General features: G+C 37.1%; 1 protein-coding gene and 1 long non-coding RNA gene across 4 annotated transcripts in view; one reads left to right on the top strand and one right to left on the bottom strand.

Moving 5' to 3' along the window:
• Nucleotides 1–23,849, bottom strand: part of LOC125260571 — a 66,641-nt gene extending 42,792 nt beyond the window's left edge. Inside the window, exon 1 of the long non-coding RNA XR_007183074.1 lies at nucleotides 23,591–23,849. This is a non-coding gene — a long non-coding RNA (uncharacterized LOC125260571). The remainder of the gene's footprint in view (nucleotides 1–23,590) is intronic.
• The window catches only part of tafa1a (TAFA chemokine like family member 1a), a 63,177-nt gene that overhangs the window by 23,333 nt on the left and 13,492 nt on the right, over nucleotides 1–26,352 (top strand). The window lies entirely within an intron of this gene.

A 26,352-nucleotide genomic window follows, 5' to 3' on the forward strand; every position in this document is an offset into this window, starting at 1 on the left:
ATCCCCATGCAACAATAAACATGCCATATCTCTGTATGTCTCTTTCATTTACTCTTTCTCACGTCCTCTTTTGCACCTCTCTCTCACACAATTCCTCTTCCTACCTGCAGCAGCAGAGGTGGCAAGGCAATTTAACTGTTTTGCATGCGAAAGTTGCAGCCATCAGCCATGCAGAGAAGTAATCAATCAAAAACCGTCATGCAGGCAGGAAAATGAAAACCACATTGAGAGGAAGCAAAATATCTTGTGATGAATTTTAAGACGTTCAACATCACTTGTAGCGTAAAGCAGCTGAAGTTTAAGGCGTTTTGTTCTTTTGGCGCACAAAAAATATTCTTGTCGCTTCATAACATTTCTGGGCATTTGAAAGTCTAAGTTAACTTGCTCTCAATGCAGGCCTCACGAGCCATCGGATTTTATCAAAAATATCTTAATTTGTATTTGAAGATGAACAAAGGTCTTACGGGTTTGGAACGACATGAGGGAGTAATTAAAGGTGAACTAACCCTTTAATACTTTGGTGAATCGTTTATGTAAATCTTTTCATTTACATAGAGCGTTCAGATGAATAGTTCATTGAAATGACGCAAACCTTCCAGTGCTACATATGAGAGAGAAGAGGGTTCAATAGACCACTTTGGAGCAGACGTCACAATTACGTCACTTGCAGCTGCGCGCGCATACTGGTTGCAGAAAAATAGTTGAAGCTATTGAAGAAAAATGTGAAAAAATCCAAAGAATAAGAGAAAAATGTTTTGTTGTGCCTCTGGATGTTGGAATCGGAATGCAAAAAATATAGTCTTCATTTTTAAAGAAAACCATCGTTGAAAACGTAATTTGAAGATAAACAGAGACGTTTCACAGACTGGATTGACGACACCTGCAAGGATTAGTCTACTATTAAAGCAGGAATTTGATGTAAACAGTAAGTCTCTACATAATATTCACATAGGCCTATGCAGTTCAGAGGACATACATACATACAGCATGAAACAATTATAATTAAAATAATTTAAACCTATAATATTTTACATAGATAACTTTTAAACATAATAATTTTTATTTCACAATTCTGACTTTTTTTTTCTCTTGCATTTGCGTGTTTATTACTCCCAGTTCGGACTTTATAACTCGCAATTGTGAGTTTATTTCACAATTCTGAGGGGGAAAAGTCAGAATTGCGGGATAAATTGCAATTCAGAAAAGACAGAATAACGAGTATATCTCACAATTCTGTTTTATTTTGTAAGAAATGTGATATGTAAACTCAGATTTGCGAGAAATAAAAGTCAGAATTGTGAGATATAAACTCGAAATTAACTTTTTTTATTCTTTTATTTCGTGGCTTCCATAGACTTCTACTGCTCAACTTTCATTTTCTGCAACCAGCTAGGCTCCGCCCACAAAAAACGTCATCGCTGTTTGCAAACACCAAATTGGTCTATACAAAACAATGCACTAAGATCAATCAGACTTTTCAATGTTAAATATAAGAGAGAGAAGACGTTCAAGACAAACCGATTCACTACAATGAAACAGACTTTACCATGTTAAATATGAAAGAGAAAACTGCTCAGGATGAACAGATGCACTAAAATGAATCAATCCTTCCAATGTTACATATATGAAAGAGAAGATGGTTCAGGATAGAGTTGTCAAAAGTACTGACTTCGGTACCTGGCACTGAAATTTTAAAAATGTGATGTTTTGAGTACTGTTGAGCAGATTCGCAAACACCTGATTGTGCCATTGTGTTGACATACTTGGGTAAAGTTGGTTTTATATTCGCACATTCGGACATCAGTATTCAAGCCTTGTTAATCACACTACATTGGACATTCAGTGGACATTCACAAGTAAATATGCCATTAAAACAATACTTGCCTATTTTGATCGACTGTGAAAAATGTTGTAAGTTGACAATCGTTGGTTGTCAATATCATGTCGCTGCTTAAAATTCGCAAACATTAATTTATTGCACATTTATTGGAAAGTCTGAATTTATCAGAAGTCCGAATGTGCGAATATAAAACCAACTTTACCAAAGTTGTTGACATACTCATTGGATATGTCTGTGATTGGTGATGATCAACGCTTCAAAAACATTGTGAAGAGTCATCTTTGGCACTTTTGACAACTCAAGTTCAGGACAAACTGATTCACTAAAATGAATCACACTTTCCAATGTTGCATATGAGAATGAAGACCGTTAGGACAAACTGATTCAATAAAATGATTCAAACGTTCAAACACTACATATGACAAAGAAACCTAACATAAACCACTTTAATCTTGATGAAATTTGTCATGGTATTTTTCTTCTCTTTGCTCGTGCATGCTCTTACATTTATGCGAGAGAAAAGCCGTTGTAGAAGTATTTAAAGCTGCAGACCATTTCACTGTCCTTCTTCAGAGATGTAGCAGGGAGGACATCACTCTTAAGCACACATCTAAACACACAGAGGGCCCTTCAGATCGATAGAGAGAGCCGGAGAGAGTGCTTTAGTACTTGTACGTTTGAGGGCAATTCTGAACTCATTTACACACATAATGACTCACTTCAGCAAGGACAGGACTTTTCTCCGTCTGGACACCACTTTCATTAATTCAGTGTGAGGTAATTAATTCTACAGCATACAGTGGGACTGAGAATGGCCAGAATATCAGTGTGCCATTAGCATGTTCCAGCTATGGAATGACAATATAGTAATCATAATATAATTCATAAGCATAATGTTTGGAAGGAGGTGAATTGTCCCAATCATAGATAAATTAAGCATTAAACACTACAGGGATTCTGGCGACAAGTCACACAAGTTGATGTTGAAATTTTAGTAATTACTCAAAGTGTAATGGTAAACAAGTGTAATGTTTCTGACATTAATAAACAAAATATGCATGAAATCAATAACTGAGTCAAACTGCTTTGTAGCACAACATGTAAATAAAAATCAAACTGAAATTCCCATCAATGTGCCTGCTGTCTGTATGAACAAACACTTAAGAGATCGGGAGTGAAGTAACATCTTATTTGAACGTCTGTAGCTCATTGTATTTTTGTGTCTCAAACTTTAAAATTATATTCTCTCAGTTTTCTGCTACAAATTAAAGTGGTTTAGACACCATGAACTTATCCATAAACTATATAAATGAGTGTAAAGTACAAAGAGTGCTGCTACCACACTACTGGGTCTGAAACATATAAAACATAAATATTACACATATAATTGTAAGTAAGTTTATTTGTTCAAAATTATTGTTATGCCATCCCATATTTCATTGTAAACATCATAAAATTAAAATTGCTTTTAACTTTTGACGAGTATGCCGCTGAAACAATAGATAGATATGGTACTGTCAGGGGATGATTGCAATGGCAATTATAGTTCCATGTCAATATGCAAAAAGCAATGATTTGAGACAAATTTAGAGAAAATCTGATAAATGGCCTTGAAATCCCATATATTTATATTTATTTTACATTTTACTACATTATAGGATTTAAAGGATTAGTTCAATTTCAAATAAAAATTTCCTGATAATTTACTCACTTCAATTGGCCTCAATTATATAATATATATATATATATATATACACGTTTTAACCAAAGACTCTCGTCTTGAACTAGCTCTCTTCTTCTCTATTAGAATTCTGGCAGTGGCCCTCCACAGGTCAAAGTTTGAACTAATTGTTATACACTTGCACTAGCATATTGTATATGACAATTTAGTTCAAACTTTGACCTGTGGAGGGCAGTAATACACTTAGCAGCATCTACACTGCCGGAATTCTACAAGAAGAAGAAGAAGAAAGATAGTTCAAGATGAGCGTCTATGGTTAAAACGTATATATATATATATATATATATATATATATATATATATATATATATATATATATATATATACCTGTTGACCTGTGGAGGGCCACTGCCGGAATTCTAATAGAGAAGAAGAAGAGAGCTAGTTCAAGACAAGAGTCTTTGGTTAAAACGTATATATATATATATATATATATATATATATATATATATATATATATATATATATATATATATATATATATATTTTTTTTTTTTTTTAAATGACCGATCGTTTCACTAGATCATTTAAAGCCCTTTGAAGCTGCACTGAAACTGTAATTTTGACCTTCATTTCTTTTCAACTGAAGAAAGCAGCACACTGACATCTTGGATGACATGGGGGTGAGTAAATTATCAGGAATTTTTATTTGAAAGTGGACTAATCCTTTAAGGAGGATGGTGCTCATATACACAACCATTCAACCATTCAAAAGTTTGGGGTCAGTAAGATTTTTTTAAAAGAGATTTATATTTTTATTCCGTAAGGATGCGTTACAGTACACTATGTAACTTTTGGCCCTCTTAGCTGTTAAAAAACAAAACCGCATGCATTTTGCCGAAGAACATTGTTTTGGTTGTGCTTTGGCTCTGCATGGCTCTAAAGATGAATATGGTTATTTCTCATAACAAAAAAAAAAAAAAAAAAAGAGAGAGAGAGAGAGACAATCATAATGAACTGACCCTTCACAATGAACTCAGAGAGCTACATATGGTAATTTATCAGTTCTTCATAAAATTAAGGTTGAACCACTGCAGTCACACAGACTGTTTTAACAATGTATTTAGTACCTTTCTGGACCTTGAAAATGGTGATTATGTTGAGTCATATACCTCTCAGATTTCATAAAAAATATCTTAATTTGTGTTCCGAAGATGAACGAATGACTTATGGGTGTGGAACGACATGAGGGTGAGTAATTAATGACAGAAATTTCATTTTTGGGTGAACTAACTCTTTAAAATAGTTGTTTTAAATTGTAATAATATTTCACAATATTACTGTTTTCTGTATTCTTAATCAAATGCATAAGTGACTACTTTCAAAAACATGAAGAAACATGTAAAATCTTACAACCCCAAAAATCGTAAACATGTAAAATCGACCCCAAACTTTTGAAAGTATTGGTGATTTCATCCTGGTAGCTCACTGCATATTGCATCACTCCTTGGACTCCCCTACAATATAGTATGCTAACATTGCAAGAAACGATAAACATTAATGAGACTGACATTTAAAGTTATATGCAATCAAGAGCAGTAAATGTTCAAAATAAACCTATGCCACTGGAATAATTTGCAAAGAATTAGAACATTTCCACAGTGAGGGACAAACTCATCACACCAGGAAATGACCAAGAAATCCAAGTCAATTCCCTACTAAATATGCACACGAGCAAGAGATAATGGGAATTAAGCAGAGTCATGAAATCATTGCATCTGAATTAACACATCAGTTCAGTGTTCTTCCCCCAGGCCATGTGAATATTTGTAATGAGAGTTTAAAAGGCCCACTGCGAGTTGTGTTTTGTATGCCCTGCGAGCAAAATGTTGAGATTAGCACTACCTAAATCACAGAACGCTTTTCTGCGTTTCTCTGATGCACAATTATTAGCTTGTTAATAATACATGATGGTTTACGGCCAAGATGCATGATCTCTTTTGTGGAATAATTAAACCGGACACTCTCACAAATAAGAACCCATGCATCCATATTCACAATGCAAATGTTTAGACTCTTATTCATATTATTATTATTTTTTTAATCCTTTTAATTTGTGCCCACAGCGGGTATAGGACTCATTATAGAGCTAAATATCATGGGATTTTAAGACAAAATGTGTGGTAAACAGTGTCATACCCATAAATAATAATTTCATTTGAGATATGCATTATGTTTTGTTGAGATATGCTTTTATGTTCTGTTATTTTCCATTCAAGTCCACTGGGAAACTGCAGATAAATTTCAATGAGATGCATTTCAACTGTATCCGCGTTCTTTCAATAAGGCTTCTTCAGGAATACGCTGCAAAATTAATTACCATTATTTCATATATATTTAATTACCTTATTATTTCCAAAGAAAACATCTTGAGCTTGAAATTGAGCCCAAAAGGGAGGGAAATTTCATAAATTAGCAAGATAATGAGCAACCCAATCTGGGGCTCGGTACGTGATTAGCGCCACTGTTCTTTATTCGCTACCTCACCCACACGCTCTCGCGCTCACCTTCATGAAGTTACGAGGCCGTTATTGCAGCCCGAGCTCATTTCTCTCATTATGAGAGGATGAAGGGATTAGACAGAGGTTGTTTGAGGTGTGAACGGTGTAAGGAGGAAAAGCAGAGCGAGCCTGTTTGATACTGTTAACATTGGACAATTTGAGCCTGTCGCATTTATACGGCCTGAGTGGGTCGCTTTGATCAGTGTGGCAGTACTGAAAACAGATTGCTCTGTCCATGAAGACAGGTATTCAACAGGGTTCAGTGGCTGTGTATTTTTAGAAGAAGAGTAGATAATACTTATGTGCTTGAATGCATCCAGAACAGCATAACCGAGAGCGGCTTAATTTGGTTCTACCGGTTCAAGCTCTCATCTCCTGGTTATTCATGCATGTGGGCAGACAATCTCGTCGTGTAATTGTGTTTGTCTGAAACACTTCTTGGTGACATTTACGGCAAAATTACTCAGGCCACAAGGCTGTCTGTCTAGGTCTGTCATGTTGATGCCTAGGCGCTGGTGATTACGCTTGAGCATGAGACAGCTGTGTGAAGAGCAGCCAGGTTCGAATGTTCCACACACACGCCAGCCTCTTCTGGAGATGAGATGAGCTCTGTTGTGAAGACTGGAGGACTGTGGAGAGGAAGAGATTAGAAAGAGGACAGGGAATCGCTCACACGCAGATCACACACTGATCAACAATATAGACGTGACTGTTTCCGCTGCACCTATTACAGACAGACGCGATCTCACTAGACAGAGATTCACAAGACCCAAAAGATTGGCGAATTTCAGCATGGTGAGGTCCGTAAGAAATGGTTTAGAGAGTTTGGTGTGTGAAAGGACTTGAATGTTCCGCACAGACCTGAACCACACCGAACACCTTTGAGATGAATTTGAAGCACTTGACCTCACTTATGATCCTGTCTGAAAGGGAGCAAATTCACACAGCCGTGATCTAGTGGAAGGCTTACCTAGAAGAGTGGAAGCTGTTAAAGCAGCAAAGAGAGGACTGGATCTCTATTAATGCTCATGGTTTTGAAATTAAAATGTTCAAAAGGCACATAAGCGTCATGTGCTTCAAACCTGAGAGGGCACTTGCTTTGGAGCAAGTGGATTTCAAATGTAACTTCAAAAAGAATACAGTTACTGTACGTAAAAAAAAAAAAAAAAACTTGTTTGTCTAAAAATTGTCATCTGCTTAAAAATTAATATTGGGTCTACCCACTCTCATGTCAGTACAACAAACTCAAACAAATTTATTTCCAGTGAAGAACAACAAAAGTTGTCAACGCCACTCTTTACATTGGAAATGTAATGTGCTCATTAGCTGTCATGTTCACTTGCAATTTTGTTAGGTTTATTCAAATTAAACTTTCAAAATTTAAAGGGGACATATCATGAAAACCTGACTTTTTCCATGTTTAAGTGCTATAATCGGGTCTACCAACCCAGAAAACATGAAAAAGGATAAAGTATAACTTTGCTTTAGTAAGCCTTTCTCTGCAAGCATGTGAAAAAATGATTTCACTCCCCTAGTGACGTAGGAAGGGGATCTTATTATAACGTTACCGCCCCTTAATCAGCACGTTTCCACCCACGGTGCTGTCATTTTGCTTTTGCAAACAAAACGGTGTACCAGTGCTAAGGCCATGGAAAAAGTTAGAGCAAAGCATGCTAACTGTTCTGTTGTTGGCTGCACAGATGAGCACAGAACACTATTTAGGCTACATCCACACGAAGCCAGAGCTTTCCCTATCCAATCTTTTTTTTTTTCCTTGTCTCAAAAAATATCTGCGTACACACGAAACCACTGAAACTGACTCAAAATGATGTAGTATACATGCTAGATCAGTATGTGGTGCTGTAATTCTGCCACAGAGATACACTTTATTGAGTGATAGGGAATGGTTTCCCTCAACCCACTTCCCTTGTGTGTTTTTACACGTAGAAAAGGCAAAAACTGTATTACACTGTACAGTTTTTTCCCTGAATGATGATGTGAGCTCCTTTTGCGATTCTCGATTCAGCATAAATGACCTACAATGGCGACATTTTTCACAATCACGACAGGTAATCAAAATACTGCCCTAACTTCACTAGCAGAAAGGCAGCGCGATATAAACAAACCAGAATAGAACTGAACGCGGCATGACGGCAGCTTCACATTCTCTAGATCTACCTCCTCAATGGCAGTCAAGTCTTTCAATTCAGTAGAAAAATTGCTCCTCTTCATAACATAAGGTTTACGTCCAAAATATGTTGAGATTTTCTGTTTATACCTTTCTAAACCAGCACAGTATGGACTTTTCCCCATCTCTTCCATTCTAATTTTCACTGCTTGCCCTCCACACGAATTTTGCGCATCACCAGAACCACGTAATTGCAAACAACCTGTTCCTGAAGGACAAAATCAAGTAATATTTAATATTATTTTAATCAATATTTTTTAATATAATATATTTTTAATGTATTTTTTAATATCATCAAGGATGCATTAAATTGATCAAAAGTGAGAGTGAAGATTTTGGTTTTAAATAAAAGCTGTTCTTTCGAACTTTCCCTTCAGGAATCCTAAAAAACTTAATTAAAATATGAATAACAATTTTTGTTGTAAAATATTTAATATATATAAATATATATTATTTATGAATACAAATTAAAATATGAATATGAACTACAAACCTAGACTGTAGCCCTCAACAATAGTCAAGGTAGATTACTGTACATAAGGTTTTGTAAAATAAAAATGGATATATTTGTGTTTTTAAATACAAACCCGATTCCAAAAAAGTTGGGACACTGTACAAATTGTGAATAAAAAAGGAATGCAATAATTTACAAATCTCATAAACTTTTTTCAGAATAGAATATAGATAACATATCAAATGTTGAAAGTGAGACATTTTGAAATGTCATGCCAAATATTGGCTCATTTTGGATTTCATGAGAGCTACACATTCCAAAAAAGTTGGGACAGGTAGCAATAAGAGGCCGGAAAAGTTAAATGTACATATAAGGAATAGCTGGAGGACCAATTTGCAACTTATTAGGTCAATTGGCAACATGATTGGGTATAAAAAGAGCCTCTCAGAGTGGCAGTGTCTCTCAGAAGTCAAGATAGGCAGAGGATCACCAATTCCCCCAATGCTGCGGCAAAAAATAGTGGAGCAATATCAGAAAGGAGTTTCTCAGAGAAAAATTGCAGAGTTTGAAGTTATCATCATCTACAGTGCATAATATCATCCAAAGATTCAGAGAATCTGGAACAATCTCTGTGCGTAAGGGTCAAGGCCGGAAAACCATACTGGATGCCTGTGATCTTCGGGCCCTTAGACGGCACTGCATCACATACAGGAATGCTACTGTAATGGAAATCACAACATGGGCTCAGGAATACTTCCAGAAAACATTGTCGGTGAACACAATCCACCGTGCCATTCACCGTTGCCGGCTAAAACTCTATAGGTCAAAAAAGAAGCCATATCTAAACATGATCCAGAAGCGCAGGCGTTTTCTCTGGGCCAAGGCTCATTTAAAATGGACTGTGGCAAAGTGGAAAACTGTTCTGTGGTCAGACTAATCAAAATTTGAAGTTCTTTTTGGAAAACTGGGACGCCATGTCATCCGGACTAAAGAGGACAAGGACAACCCAAGTTGTTATCAGCGCTCGATTCAGAAGCCTGCATCTCTGATGGTATGGGGTTGCATGAGTGCGTGTGGCATGGGCAGCTTACACATCTGGAAAGGCACCATCAATGCTGAAAGGTATATCCAAGTTCTAGAACAACATATGCTCCCATCCAGACGTCGTGTCTTTCAGGGAAGACCTTACATTTTCAACATGACAATGCCAGACCACATACTGCATCAATTACAACATCATGGCTGCGTAGAAGAAGGATCCGGGTACTGAAATGGCCAGCCTGCAGTCCAGATCTTTCACCCATAGAAAACATTTGGCGCATCACAAAGAGGAAGATGTGACAAAGAAGACCTAAGACAGTTGAGCAACTAGAAGCCTGTATTAGACAAGAATGGGACAACATTCCTATTCCTAAACTTGAGCAACTTGTCTCCTCAGTCCCCAGACGTTTGCAGACTGTTATAAAAAGAAGAGGGGATGCCACACAGTGGTAAACATGGCCTTGTCCCAACTTTTTTGAGATATGTTGATGCCATGAAATTTAAAATCAACTTATTTTTCCCTTAAAATTATACATTTTCTCAGTTTAAACATTTGATACGCATCTATGTTGTATTCTGAATAAAATATTGAAATTTGAAACTTCATTGCATTCTGTTTTTATTCACAATTTGTACAGTGTCCCAACTTTTTTGGAATCGGGTTTGTATTTATTTTTATATGAACCATGCAAGTGGCCTGACTTCATCATGTCTAGGCACCCTAACAAAAACAAACAAACAAAAACATCATTGGCATGCGCATGTGGTATGCTGTTCATGTCCACATTATACTTTAGTGTAACTTTCTCACTCTATCAGCTGCCATCTCTCTCAGATGTGTCTCTTACACATAAGTTTGGTGTAAAATCATTAATGTAAAATCACTAGTGAATCTAGTGCACAAACAGAGCACCCACGAATTTTTTTTTCTTTTGGACAACCAGCTTCTCTTAAGGTCCTTTAGGAGAGTCAGAATATGATTTCATGCCCCAGATCAGTTCCACTGTCTGAAGCTTCAGCCCCCTCTGAATGTGACAGCCCGCTGACGGCCTTTGAGGAAACGCATACTGATGTGGATAGATTCTCTCTCTCTCTTTTCCCCATCCCTATCCTTTCTTCCCTTCTCCTTCTCCTCCCTCTCTCTTCTTCAGTCCCTTTACCCCCTTTCATGCCATTCTTATTCATCTAAAAACAACACCAGCTCTCTCCTTTTGTAGTTGCACAGCATTTTAATAAAACATTGGCGGTTTTATACAGGCCTCCCTTGGCAGGCTGTTTTTCACTCTGCGCTTGGATAGTGGTGCTCGGAGGCATGTGTAGTTTTATAAACCACCAGCTTTCATTTGTCTTCTGTGACTCGTGCTTTCAGTCCCGCTATTGATATTTGCTTCACCCATGTGTAAAATACACGTGTTGTAAAAATCCTATTGTAAAAAAAAAAAAAAAAAAAACTACCCGCCATTTGAAAGGGCATTGTTTCGGAAAAATGATTCTACGACAGAGATAATAAATGGAGCGTGTGCCCATTCACAGTTTTTGCATAATTTTAGCAGTGATATATAACCATGCCCATCAGCCACTGGAATGAGTAAAAAAATAAACTGTATATTCACACGTGAGTTGCTTACAGAGATATGGCAAAAGTGCATTAGCTGCTAGGCAGTGCAAATGTTTTTATTTTTTAGTGGTCGGGGTCAGTTGCTCTGCCTCACCGCTGAACTACATTCGGGGCAGAGGTGAAGAGATGCCTGAGCAGAATACATCTCGCATTTGTTTACTGGAGAACGAATATTTGTTCAGAGCACCTTTCAATGCAATCCTTCTTTTTATTTGTATTTTGTTTTAAACGTAGTATACCGTGCATTTAAAGGGGTGTGCGCTGGGGCTTCTCTCTTTGTTTGCCCTTCATGTGAAATCTCTCATTGTGAATCAGCTTCATCTCAAAGCTCTGAACAGCATGACTCCATCAGACTGACATCATGCCAGCAGCGGCAGCAGAGAGATTGAACATTTAAAAGTTTGTTTTTTTTTCTTTGTTTTGTTTTGTTGTTGTTGTTTTTTACAGCTAGCTACTAGCATTTTAGGGAAGTGTATATGGTTCTAGGGAAGTGTGTATTTTTTTTTTTTTGACATGAGTGTGTGAAAAGTATTCATTCCCCATAATCTTTCTCACATTTACATGATGGAGCAGTGTTGTGTTAAATAGAGGGAAGCTTGTGGCTTTATTTATTTTTACAGAGTTAGATCATTTTTTTGTTTTTGAAATAAGTCTCTTGTGCTCACCAACGCTGCATTTATTTGATAAAAATACAGTAAAAACAGTAATATTGTGAAATATTATTACCATTAAAATAACTAAATAAATTTTCTATTGGAATATATTTTTAAATGATTTTTTTTTAAATAAATTTCCAGCTTAAATCACTCAGTGTCTCATGATCCTTCAGAAATCATTTTAATATGCTGATTTGCTGCTCAATAAATAATTCTTATTATTATCAATGTTGAAAATGTTAATAATGTTAATATTTTTGTGGAAACCATCAGCATTCTCTGATAAATAGAAAGTTCAAAAGAACAGCATTTATTTCAATAGAAATCTTCTGTAAGATTATAAATGTTACTTTATTGTTACTTTTGATCACTTTAATGCATCTTCTGCCCTGAATAAAACTTATTATGTAGGTATAAACGGGTTCCCATAGTATTACAAAATTTTTGGCTCTCAACACAAACACAGAGATCACTATAAAAGCGGTTCCACAAATGGGTCACAAATCTGTTCTGGGGTGTGTTTCCCGAAAGCATCATTAAAGTAAAAAAAAAAAAAAGAGAGAGAGAGAGGGAGCTGTTTGAAAACAGTTTATGAAAAATTCAAGGGCAAGGGGCTTTACTTATTTGCATATTCCTCAATGATCTTAAAGTGTTTGTTCACCTAAAAATGAAAATAATGTCATTAATTACTCACCCTCATGTCGTTCTACACCTGTAAGACCTTCATTCATCTTCGGAACACAAATAAAGATATTTTTGAGGAAATCAGATGGCTCAGTGAGGTCTCTATTGAAAGCAAAGCCACCGAACCTCTCAAGATCCATAAAGGGACTAAAAACATATTTATAACGGTTCATGTGAGTACAGTGGTTCTACCTTAATATTATAAATCGACGAGAATATTTTTGTGCGCTAAAAAAACAAAATAATGACTTTTCAACAATTTTGTGATGGCCAATTTCAAAACACTGCTTCTGTGCTTTTTACGAATCTTTTGTTTCAAATTAGTGATTCGGATCTCCTATCAAAAGGCTAAACTGCTGAAATCACGTGACTTTGGTGCTCCGAACCACTGATTCGATTCGTAAAGCTCCGAAGCTTCATGAAGCAGTGTTTTGAAATCAGCCATTACTAGATATTGTTGAAAAGTAATTATTTTGTTTTTTTGGCACACAAAAAGTATTTTTTCAGTCAAAAAGAAATGAAAGGTTTTTGAGGAAAACATTCCAGGAATTTTCTCCATATAGTGCACTTCAGTGGGGTTCACCGGGTTGAAGGTCCAAATTGCAGTTGCAGTGCAGCTTCAGAGGGCTCTACACAAATCACAGACGAGGACTAAGGGTCTTATCAAGCAAAACGATCAGTCATTTTCTAAAAAAAAAAAAACAGAAATAAAAATGTATATACTTTTTAACCACAAATGCTCGTCTTGCACTAGCTCTACGATCCGCAAGCATTACGTAATCACGTTACAAAGGTCACGCGTGACGTAGGCGGAAGAACCGATCCAGTGTCTACAAAGCGAACGTGCAAGGATTAAGCCAAACTTACAAAAAAGGTAAAACAATGATATCAGACGATTTTGAAGTTCTTTGCCCTACCACGGTACTTCCGCCTACATCACACATAATGCATGGCGCATCGCAGAGCAGTGCAAGACAAGCATTTGTGGTTAAAAAGTATATACATTTTTATTTTTTAAAAAAAATGACTGCTTGTTTCACTAGATAAGACTCTTATTCCTCGGCTGGGATCGTGTAGAGCTCTTTGAAGCTGCACTGAAACTGTAATTTGGACCTTCAACCCGGTGAACCCCACTGAAGTCCACTATATGGAGAAAAATCCCAGAATGTTTTCCTCAAAAACCTTAATTTCTTTTCGACTGAAGAGAGAAGGACATGAACATTTTGGATGATATGGGGGTGAGTAAATTATCAGGAAATTTTCATTCAGAAGTGAACTAATCCTTTAATAACTGTTTTACATAAAAAATGTAGATTGGTCTAATTTGATACCAAAAAGTAAGACTAATTGCCCCTTTACTAATCGCTATTTGGTCATACTAGTACACAGTCTTAACATAATGGCTATGTTTATGCAATTGGCCCCAGCAAACAACAATTTAAATCAAACCAGCAAACAAGAATATTTTAAGTCCAAAACCAGAAGGTTTCATTAAGGTGACCTTGGCAAAATACAGGTTTTAGCCCTACACTCTGACAGTGCTGTCAACAGTGGTTGATGAGAGAGCAGACTCATGACATGCACAGAAATCACAACCTCCACCGCTATTACACACTGGCCAGAGGTGTTTATTCCTTTGGGTGTTACATCACAGAAAGCTGTCACTCTTCTGGGAAAAGCTGAAATTGGTGAGTACCGTTCACTGATGAATTGCTTTATCCTCGCAACCCTCAAAACAAATTTGTCACCGACTGAAAAAAAAACCCTGTTTCTTACAACCAAGCTGCTTCCACCGGGGCAAAGAATGAACTCTGAGGCAACGAACAGAGGTTATCTATTCCAGTGCACATGAAATGCATCCCTAGCAGTGTATTTTTACTGCTACAGAAAAACATCTACCTATAGAGCAGAACCTGTGAAGGAAAACATATTCTGCAAAAAATCTTTTAATCAGTATCTACACTGCTGTTCAAAAGTTAGATTTTTTTTTTATTTAAAAGTCCACAATATGTGAAATATTACCATTTAAAATAACTGTTTTCTATTTGAATGTTTTAAAATGTAATTTATTCCTTTGATGTCAATGCTGAATTTTCAGCATCATTCTAATGTGATTTGATGCTCAAGAAACATTTATTATTATTATCATCAATGTTGAAAACAGTTGTGCTGCTTAAAGCAGAACTCAGTAAGATTTGCGAAGCTCCCCCTACAGGTTCCTTCAGTGAATCACACTGTCGTAAATACTCCAAGCGCAGCTCTGGACTACAACGACTACAACACGCACCAGCGCAGTAGTTTTGCAAATACAGTACAAGAAATCTCGACGGAGGTGGGTAATTTTCGAAATTGTCTTATAAAGTGAGGTCGCTATGTGTATATTGAAATACCGTAAAGCATTTTGTCACTCTCGCGTGAACGTGAACATGAGGCGAGATTGTATCGGGTCGGTGCAGCTCAACTTGCAAGTGCTGTATTCTGGCGTAGACGTGCCAGGGGGGGTTTGTGCACGCCTCAAACACACCACTACAAGTCAATTAACCATCGTAAGGACTTAGAAAACTATTTATGAAGGTAAAAAAAGTTACTTAGTTCTGCTTTAAAAAGATGCTCAACCAAACGTGAATGACGCACAAGAACAAACCTAATCTGGAAGCTCAAACCTGCTGTGTAACCAATGAGAGCTTTACGTTTCTTTAACTGTAAATACGTAATAATGTTTATGTTTAAATGTTGTCAATACATCCATATTGTATGTTTCAGCATCTATTCAAATGTACAAAAATATACTTTTTGCACCTGAAAATGTTACGCATTTACAATGAGACCAGGCTGGTTAATCAGTATTTTTGTAAAATGATTTTTGCAGCAACCATAAACAGATTTAACGGCAAAGCCCTTGTTTCATTAAGTTAAGTTATTTGAGAATTATCTTTGTACTAAAATGTCATTCTACAGATGCTGTTGACTGAGCAGCTCCAGGACATTACACACTTCGGTTTTAAGTCACTCTGTTGACTTTTGTTGTAGGAATTGTGTCTTCCTGTAGGAAGATGAATCATCTCCCACATCCCAGAGCTCTTTGCTGCACCACCAGGACTTCTCTACTTTCGATTTAGTTCTCTATCCATTTTCCTTTGGCTTTTTATGAGTTTTCCGGTCTGTGCCGCAAAGAATCGTGCCTAAAGCGTGATGCTGCTTCACAGTAGGGATGCTGTGCTTGTGATGTGCCGTGTTTAGTTTGTTCCAATATAGCACTTTGTATTAGGGCTTGAAAGTTGGAATCCGGTCTAACTACTGAATCCTCTTCCAAATTCTGAGTCTCTCCCACACGCCTTTGGGCAAAACTCCTGCTGAGATGTGATGTGATGTGTGTGTGTTTTTTTTTTGTTTTTTTTCCTCAACAAAGTCGTTTTGGTTGCCACCCAACTGTACCAGGCAGATTTCTGTGCTTGCTGTTGCTGTCTCACATGTATGTCTCACAGAGGACTGTAACTCTGTTATTGTTGCTGTGTTAGTGTTTCTCTTAATGACCTCTGCTTCTGTTGCTCCTCTCACCCAGACGCTTGGTTTTGGAAAACAGCTAGTTCTGGGCAGATTTGTAGTTGTTCCTCATGTCCAAACCATTTTAATGATTCCTGTCTCACTGCTCAGAGGTACATTCAATTCTTTGGATTGCCTTCCACTGGATAGTATTTTTTTTTAAGAACCTCGCCTCATAATTACTTTTAGTGTTTCTTTGGAAGTACAATATACCCGTACAGCTTCAAATGGATTGCTGTCAAGTCAATCTTGGCAAAGGGTAATTAACTCTTATAAAAGTCAAAGGGGTGTATACTAAATTATTTTCTTTTTCATTTATTTTAAAATTGCTTAATTAATATAATAGCTATTTTTTCCCATTATAGTGCAGTGGTTCTAACTAGTTTTGCTTCAGGAGTTTCCATTGGATATCAATTAGCAACCCAACAGAGAGCCATAATTGTTTTCTTATAAACCAAAGTGGTAATTGAAAATTAGTCAGTACTGTACAAAACAGCCCCATCCATGTTTATTCACAAATGTAACATATTTTAACCCATATTTAATAGGGCTGCACGATATATCGCATGAGATTGTCACGCGCATTTCGTCAGTAAAGCCGGTTCCCTGATTACCGCTAAATCACCATCACCTGCTTTCAAATGGAGCGACATTTCAATGAATGAAATGTTCAAGGTTCTTGTGTTTCTCTTTTCTTCAGTGATTCTGCTTGTTAACAGCAGGTGTTCATCACTAATGCACAATCATCACTTAATTAATTGCTTAATTATCTCACTAACTCCAACTCTGCTTCACGCGCATTTCGTCAGTAAAGCCGGTTCCCTGATTACCGCTAAATCACCATCACCTGCTTTCAAATGGAGCGGCATTTAATAGGCAGAGCCATAGTTCACTGACAAGCCACGCAATATCGTGTTCATATCGCAGATGAATCGCCTTCGATAATGAACGCGATATTGCGTGGCTTGTCAGTGAACTATGGCTCTGCCTATTAAATGCCGCTCCATTTGAAAGCAGGTGATGGTGATTTAGCGGTAATCAGGGAACCGGCTTTACTGACGAAATGTGCATGACAATCTCATGCGATATATCGTGCAGCCCTAATATTTAATGTAGTCTGCATCCATGGGCATCAGAAGGGGAAAAAAAAGTAAATTAAACAATTAAACAATTGCTTTTATAGTCTAAAACGGTTAGTACTCACCAACGGTTAGAAGTTTACTAAATTGTTTTGAACTAACCTAGCAAAAACGTCAGATAACTGTTAGCATTATAACAACATAGTGTAAGTGTAACTGTAATTCAATGGTGCACCAAAGACTACATGATGCCTATAGGAACAAATATTATAGATATAGAAAGATGGTTCACTTCTGTTGGTTATGAATATGGGAGAAAATGCAAAGCGCAATATGGCGGAATACATCCCGCCTTCTAAGTAAAAGAGCCAATCGCTGATTGATAAAGTCATTGCATCACCGGTTCCCATAGAAACCTGACACTCGCGCTTAGGACTGCACATGCGCATTAAATAAGCCAAGTGGAATGGATTTGAGGAAGCAGCAGCGTGGAAGTCAAGGCTCTAGCTAAAACATGGCATGGAGATAAATTTATGACCCGTGCTGGTAAAATGAGTCAGAATGCGCACAGGCTCATTTCGAACTAGAGTGAAAAATGTCAGTTTTGAGGTTTTCACAAAAATTAGTTCATTAAGCCCTCATCTAGCGATCCCAATGCTACAAATAGCAATTAACGTACGTTTTCTGAGAGGAGTACCCTTTCTTTGTCCATGAAAAATGCAGTTTTTTTCTGCTCACTTCTGGACGACTGGCACTTCCACTCTGGACAAAGTTGGTATCGTTTTAAAGCGCAGCATTTCAACTTTGTGAATATTTATAGCAAATTCTTGATGACATGAGTGTGAACCAATGAAATGTGATTTTCAAACACATGCTGACATAAACAAAACGATCTTACTCGCTCTGACTGATAGATCCGAAGTGCACATACAAACGCCTCAGACAGCGTGCAATCTCAATATACACATAGTCAAATTATTCAGATGTTTTTGATATTTTTGGTATATTTTTGCTAGTGGATGCACGACACTATAGTTAATTTATGTAAGTGAGGATAGCAAAATAAAGTCAATTGTGATATTATACCCAAACATTCTTCATACAGTGGACTACCAGTAAAATTGATAAAAATGTGGAACCAAAAATTATTCAGACACTTTGACCTGACTATGTTTTGCTTAAGTGTTAAGATTAATTTTTTTTCTGACACAGTTTAACTCTGAGATCTTGTCATATTTTATTACCATTTTTTAAACTATAGTGAATAAACTGTGTTAATGAATGAAATGTTCAAGGTTCTTGTGTTTCTCTTTTCTTCAGTGATTCTGCTTGTTAACAGCAGGTGTTCATCACTAATGCACAATCATCACTTAATTAATTGCTTAATTAACTCTGCTTCAGCGCCATTTCAACACCACTTAGAGAGGAACCACATGTACTCCGAACAGAGCTGATCCAAGGTGTCTTAATAAATTTTGGTTTGACTGTTTACCCAGAATTTCAGTATTTCCAAAAATCTGTCTTGGTGAGTATTCACGCAAACATCTGTTGTGAACGTTTGGTTAACTGTTGGGGAAAAACATCTGATGTTTATCATTATATTACATTCGTGTGATACAGTATATATATTTGTGCCAAATTTGGTGGTATTACCAGGAATTTTAAGGTATGGTTGCTAGGTGATTTTGTTTTCGAACCTTCAGAAAACTTTAACTTGATTTTTCTCAAAATTGACTTTGCTGACTCTATTGACTTCAAACAGGTGTAGCTCAGTCATTTTTTGTCGAATTCCAATAAATCATAAATAATTTTGAGGGTCTTTTAAATAGAGAATAATAGAGAATGAAAATAACAACTCATTTTTGAAAATTTGCTCATTGTGACTCATTCTGCCAACACGGGTCACATTTATTAGGGCATTCCCCAAGTGGAATGGATGTGACTGACGGCGCTCTGAAAAGTGAACAGACATATGCGCTGAATTAGAGATGGTAAAAGTGAGTGGGTCCACTATCATTGGTTTAAAAAGTGGGTGGGCCCACATACAATGTTTCCAATGCCCATGTCTGCATCATATTTTCTTTTACCTAGATTATAAATTATATACTTCCCCTGTAAATTTGTCATGGACTACTAATAGGAATGGATCTGCTATCAGCGTGCAGCTTTTCTGTATCCTTACCCAGATTGGCTCCTCTTTTCGTCAACCCGTTTCCCTTCTCACTGTTTTGCACTGCATGTGACTGAAATAGTTCCTGTCCAGGCTCATATGTTCATAAGCAGAGGCCCATTGTGCTTGCTCATCTGTCACTGTTTGTTTGTCCTCTGAAAGCGTGTTTGTTTGCTGTTGAGAGGTTGTGATATAACCTGCCTGTCAGGGAAAACTCTCACGCAGATGGCTGCGGATGAATGGAACAATTGAGGCCGAATGCACACACTACGCCTTCTCCAGACAGACAAACACGCCACACACACACACACACACACTCCAGCTGGCTAATTAGACAGCAGAAGAGTCAAAGTTATAGCCCGTGTGTAATACGCTGTCTATTTTTCTCTCTCCGCACCCTGGCTGCAACAGGAAAATGAGCCTATATTGGTCCCCGATGGCCTGGTCTCATATCCATTAAACTGAATAAGTGCCTGAAATAGCCCTTGTAGTAAGCAGTATGATGCAGGATTCCCTACCACAGCAGCTATGAGTGCATCCGCTAGATCAATCAGTGGTGTGGCCCACACTCCCTCAGGGTGACCTTATGCTATGTCTTTTAAAAATATGAAACTCAGCACCATTCAATGATACTCTGTAGGTTTTCTAAGTTTGCTTAGTCATTAACATTTCATGGAATTATACGCAAGACTTCTAAATTGAATTTTCTGGATGAATGTTTTTTGAGTCGTTCCTGCAGAGTTTAGTGAACATTACAGCAGCAAAGTGCTAGACTGCTTTTGGCTTCTTCCGTTTAAATGGATACTGGATCTAATTTCAGATATAAATTTGATGAAAGGAGCTAGAAAAGAGATCCAAAAATGCTAAAAATGGTATAAGGTTTAAAAAAGAAATTGAACAATGGTAAGTGTTAGAGTCTGGTTGGCGGTATATAGTGGGGTCCAAAAGTCTGAGCCTATGGGAATCTAATTAAAATTTGACATTAAACCATTTAAGGACAAATCAACATTATATAAGTTTGCACGATTAATCAAAATAAAACTGAATCACGATTAGGCTGTGATTTCGTTAAAAACATACTGTATATGCACTGCGTGTTTCAGAGTGAAGCAATGCACTGTGTTCTTTTACATGCGAATCATGATCTGGTGTTTTCAATGTCTCAGAGTGGCTTAGTTCATAGTAAATGCTGAGTTTGGGTCACTTATCTTCCCACAATTGTAATGAGAAGTGCTTAGTCTTAGATGTTTGAAAATTAATTTTAAAAAGCTATAAATATTAGTGTTGTAATTTAGCTGTTGTACTGTAAAATAAAATTATTATATTATTGTTCATAAATACTTGATTTATTTTACAGTGAAATATGTATATTATTTAATGTTGCTAATTAAAACTATTTCATATTTCATATTTTATTTAATGTTTTTCTTTAGTTAATAATAATATGATTATTTTATTGTTATATTTATAATCTCAGCCCTAAAAACAAGCACAGCAAACTTTTTTTTAATCACAATTTTTATCAAAAATTGCTATTTGATTATTTCCCCAAATAGTGCAGCCCTACGTTATGACATAAAATGAAGATTAAGATTATGCACTACTTTTAGGTCCCTAATAGAGTAAGTAAGCATGTGACTCTTTGTCCAGATGGTCATTGAATTTAAAGGGATAGTTCATCCAAAAATCAAGGGTTAGCGTCAGTTCTGGCAGGTCACGTCAGTCAAGCTCGCATCAGCTGACTCCCAGGTGACTCACGTCTACCTATAGGAATACAACGCCTATCGCAGCACCATATATAAGCTCCTCAGTATTATCAGCAGCGATTGAATTTCTCAGGAGCTAATTACCCTCCTCCATCCCCAGCTCCTCTGCTCTTCAGTCAGGATTGGCCTTATGATTCCCCTGAATCAGACTAAATCTTGAAATATGTGCATATGTTGGTTCTGTTCTGTTTACCCTAGGGGGGGTTATTGCTGCTCTCCCTGCTCTTATCCATGCTGGGCTGCCCAGGGAGTTCTTGCCCAGAACAGAACCATACCGCCAATACAAACTCTACGCAATTATCAATCATATTTGACGATAGTGGTCCTGACAGAAATTACATTTCTGTCATCATGTTGTTCCAAACCCGCAAGACCTTTGTTCATCTTTTGAATGCAAATGAAGATATTTTTGATAAAATCTGAGAGGTTTTTTTATCCCCCATAAAAAGCAACGAAAATTACCACATTCCAGGTCCAGAGAAGTAGTAAAGACATCACAGCATCAACTGTGTAGGAAAATGACAGGGAAGAGGAAAAAATTCTTGAATAAATTTATTTTTGTTTTGTTTTGGCACATATTCTCGTCACTTCATAACATTAAGGTTGAACCACTGTAGTCACATTGACTATTTTAATGATGTCTTTACTGCTTCTTTGGACCTTGAATGTGGTAATTTCATTGCTTTCTATTGGGGATAAAAAACCTCTCGGATTTCATCAAAAATATCTTAATTTGTGTTTCAAAGATGAACGAAGGTCTTGTGGGTTTGGAACGACATGAGGGTGAATACTTAATGACAGAAATTTCATTTTTGGATGAACTAACCCTTTAAAATGCTCTTTGGAGTTTGGACCTTCTCAAATCATCCCGGAGAACATCATCACCAGACCTGTAGCGTTCATGAAGCTCCAGTTCTGCTGTCATCAAAGCAAAAGATGAGCAATCCAAGTACAAAATGTATTTTTTCAATTCAACTTTCCACTTAATATGAAGAAATTGTAGAAAAAAATGGAGAAAAAAAATGCATTTTCACTAGTGGTCTCAGACCCCAGTGTACAGTATGTACACACACACACACACACACACACACACACACACTGACATAGGGTCCAGTTAATGAAAGCTGCTTGACAGTGCTTTACCACAGCTTTAAAAGTCCTCTGACCCTCTGTTTGATATGTTGAGCAGGAAGGAGCCACACGGAGGCCTATACGAGATAACGTTAAGCCCCTGAGGTTCAGCAATCAATTTCTAGCGAGTCGCACAAAGTGACAGAATACAAAAAGCAATCACATCCCTGCATGGATCTGAGCTGTCCACTGTCACCTGCTTAAATATTCAGAAGCGCTCTAAAATATTCTGATGTGCTGTTAAAACAGTCGACAGGCAGCGCTCTGTTCCTGTCTTTCTTTCTGTGTCTTCCCCCTCCTGTTTTGACTAACTTCAATCTAGAGGTAATGAGAGCCTAAGAAGCTGGAGACCGAGAAGCTATTTACATTTTTATTGATTTTTGAAAGTGCATTTAACATTTTTTTTCTCTTCCCTTTCCCCCACTCTTTTCGAATCCCCAAATGAGAGTCCCACTGCTCTGTTTACGCTCAATGAGGAGTCAAGATATTTTAGTCAGGAGCTCCTGCATTTTCTCCCTCTCTTGATAGATCAAAGTGGAAACTGGGTCTGTCTTGTGTAATTAAGACTAGGCATTAAAGAAAACAAACCCCTGTGAATTCTGACTGAAGCCCCACTAGGGAATGGAGTACTTTTCATAATTAAAGCAGCACAAACAAGGCCTACTCAACAATCCACAACAGTTCTCGGTGTAGCATTATTGTTTCCTGATTTCCACAAGGCTGTTTGCCTCTTTAACTCCTTGAAGTCAAACCTTGTAGTTATGGCCATGACTGGAACTTGTTAGCAGGTGCACATATCTTATGCCATTTTCGACCCCTTAGAATACTAGACTGGAAAACCACTTTTTTTTTTTTTTTTTTTTTTCTCCAGTGAAGATGGTTAATTTTCAAATTCTCATTTTGTATGCAATTACGCAGTGCGGTATGAAAGACCGTGCTATAGGCCTATCGTGAAGGCATACAGTGGGGTAGCCATAACATTATTGCTACACAAAAATATTAAAACAATTAAACATAATTTTATTTATTTTATAACCATAAATTATCATTCTATCAAGGAAATTCATTAGGTGCAGTCCTTCCGTTAAATAGTATAGCCCCTGGTGACTAGCTTGCTAGTGCTAAAGTTTAAAAATTAGTTCTTCCGCCAAAAATAAAAAAACTTATCATTTACTCACCACGATGTTGTTCCCAACCCACATGACTTCCTTTCTTCTATTAATCACCAATGGAGAAACATCCATAATGTTCACTGTTTTCCATGCAATAACAGGGAAGTTTGAAGCTTTCAAGCTTCAAAAAGAACGCAAAGCACCATAAAAGTGGTCTATAAGAATCTTGTGCTATATTTCATGTCATCTGAAGTCATACGAAAAGTTTGTGTGAGGAACAGACTGAAATGCAACTTGTTGATTTTATTTTCTGCTCCCGGATCTTTAGGAGTGAATTGAACTCTGGAACCGAATCAGTGAATGAATCATTTAGACTGGCTTTGTGAACTGGCTCAACTGATTCAATGAAAAGTTCTGACTCAGAAGTATGATTCGAATCGGACAACACTAATTGCTTGTCTCGTGAATGTACTAAGGGGAGATAAGGCAGATTTCAAACATTCAGTGAATAGCGACTTAAATTTCAGTCTGTTCCTCACATAGGCCTAAATCTATTATTTGACTACATAAGACTTATAGTGTAAACTTATATGAACTACTTTTTTGAAAAGACAGCAGGATCTTTAAAAAAAACAAAAAAAAAAAATGTTTTAAATTTTATTTTATTTTTCCATGTATGAACGAAAGCCAAATGGCTTTGGAACAAAATGAGAGCAAGTATAATAGTAATTACAGAATTTTACATTTTATATTAACTATATCTAGGGCTACCTTGGTATTTGGCCTCTGTGGGTGTTACTGATATAAACAGTACTTGAACTGATGTGGTTTTGTCAGAAAAGTCACCTAGTCCACACAAATTTGTTTCTGAGTCATCACTGTGCTATTGTTCAGCAGTGTATTTACTGAATATTTTTGTTAAAATAACAAAATCTATTCAGGTAACCTTGAATTCACAGAGCACTGCACGATGGTGCTCACTATTTAGAGAATAATATGTCCAATCAGCTCATGAACTGAAGATTTAACTGAGATATCTATCTCTAAAGGCTGGATTTGTTTGGTATGATCTCACTCTGAGTAAAGGAACTTACAGGCCGTCATCCTTAAAGAACTTTGGTTCATTCCAGATTACTCATTGTTAAAGTACAAACCCGATTCCAAAAAAGTTGGGACACTGTACAAATTGTGAATAAAAACAGAATGCAATGATGTTTCAAATTTCAATATTTTATTCAGAATACAACATAGATGACATATCAAATGTTTAAACTGAGAAAATGTATCATTTTAAGGGAAAAATAAGTTGATTTTAAATTTCATGGCATCAACACATCTCAAAAAAGTTGGGACAAGGCCATGTTTACCACTGTGTGGCATCCCCTCTTCTTTTTATAACAGTCTGCAAATGTCTGGGCACTGAGGAGACAAGTTGCTCAAGTTTAGGAATAGGAATGTTGTCCCATTCTTGTCTAATACAGGCTTCTAGTTGCTCAACTGTCTTAGGTCTTCTTTGTTGCATCTCCCTCTTTATGATGCGCCAAATGTTTTCTATGGGTGAAAGATCTGGACTGCAGGCTGGATCCTCCTTCTACGCAGCCATGATGTTGTAATTGATGCAGTATGTGGTCTGGCATTGTCATGTTGGAAAATGCAAGGTCTTCCCTGAAAGAGACGACGTCTGGATGAGAGCATATGTTGTTCTAGAACTTGGATATACCTTTCAGCATTGATGGTGCCTTTCCAGATGTGCAAGCTGCCCATGCCACACGCACTCATGCAACCCCATACCATCAGAGATGCAGGCTTCTGAACTGAGCGCTGATAACAACTTGGGTTGTCCTTGTCCTCTGTAGTCCGAATGACATGCCGTCCCAGTTTTCCAAAAAGAACTTCAAATTTTGATTCGTCTGACCACAGAACAGTTTTCCACTTTTCCACAGTCCATTTTAAATGAGCCTTGGCCCAGAGAAAACGCCTGCGCTTCTGGATCATGTTTAGATATGGCTTCTTTTTTGACCTATAGAGTTTTAGCCGGCAACAGTGAATGGCACGGTGGATTGTGTTCACCGACAATGTTTTCTGGAAGTATTCCTGAGCCCATGTTGTGATTTCCATTACAGTAGCATTCCTGTATGTGATGCAGTGCCATCTAAGGGCCCGAAGATCACGGGCATCCAGTATGGTTTTCCCGCCTTGACCCTTACGCACAGAGATTGTTCCAGATTCTCTGAATCTGTGGATGATATTATACACAGTAGATGATGATAACTTCAAACTCTTTGCAATTTTTCTCTGAGAAACTCCTTTCTGATATTGCTCCACTATTTTTCGCCACAGCATTGGGGGAATTGGTGATCTTCTGCCCATCTTGACTTCTGAGAGACACTGCCACTCTGAGAGGCTTTTTTTATACCCAATCATGTTGCCAATTGACCTAATAAGTTGCAAATTGGTCCTCCAGCTGTTCCTTATATGTACATTTAACTTTTCCTGCCTCTTATTGCTACCTGTCCCAACTTTTTTGGAATGTGTAGCTCTCATGAAATCCAAAATGAGCCAATATTTGGCATGACATTTCAAAATGTCTCACTTTCAACATGTGATATGTTATCTATATTCTATTGTGAATAAAATATAAGTTTATGAGATTTGTAAATTATTGCATTCCTTTTTTATTCACAATTTGTACAGTGTCCCAACTTTTTTGGAATCGGGTTTGTACTCTTATACAAGCATCAGCCATCGAGAACCTTTCTCTTTACCTTTGTCTTGAACCTACAGAGCTTTTTCTCTTCTCTCAGAGTCAGCAAAGCTTTATTGGCATG

The sequence above is a fragment of the Megalobrama amblycephala genome, linkage group LG24, assembly GCF_018812025.1.
Source record: "Megalobrama amblycephala isolate DHTTF-2021 linkage group LG24, ASM1881202v1, whole genome shotgun sequence".
In the NCBI taxonomy this organism is placed as follows: domain Eukaryota; kingdom Metazoa; phylum Chordata; class Actinopteri; order Cypriniformes; family Xenocyprididae; genus Megalobrama; species Megalobrama amblycephala.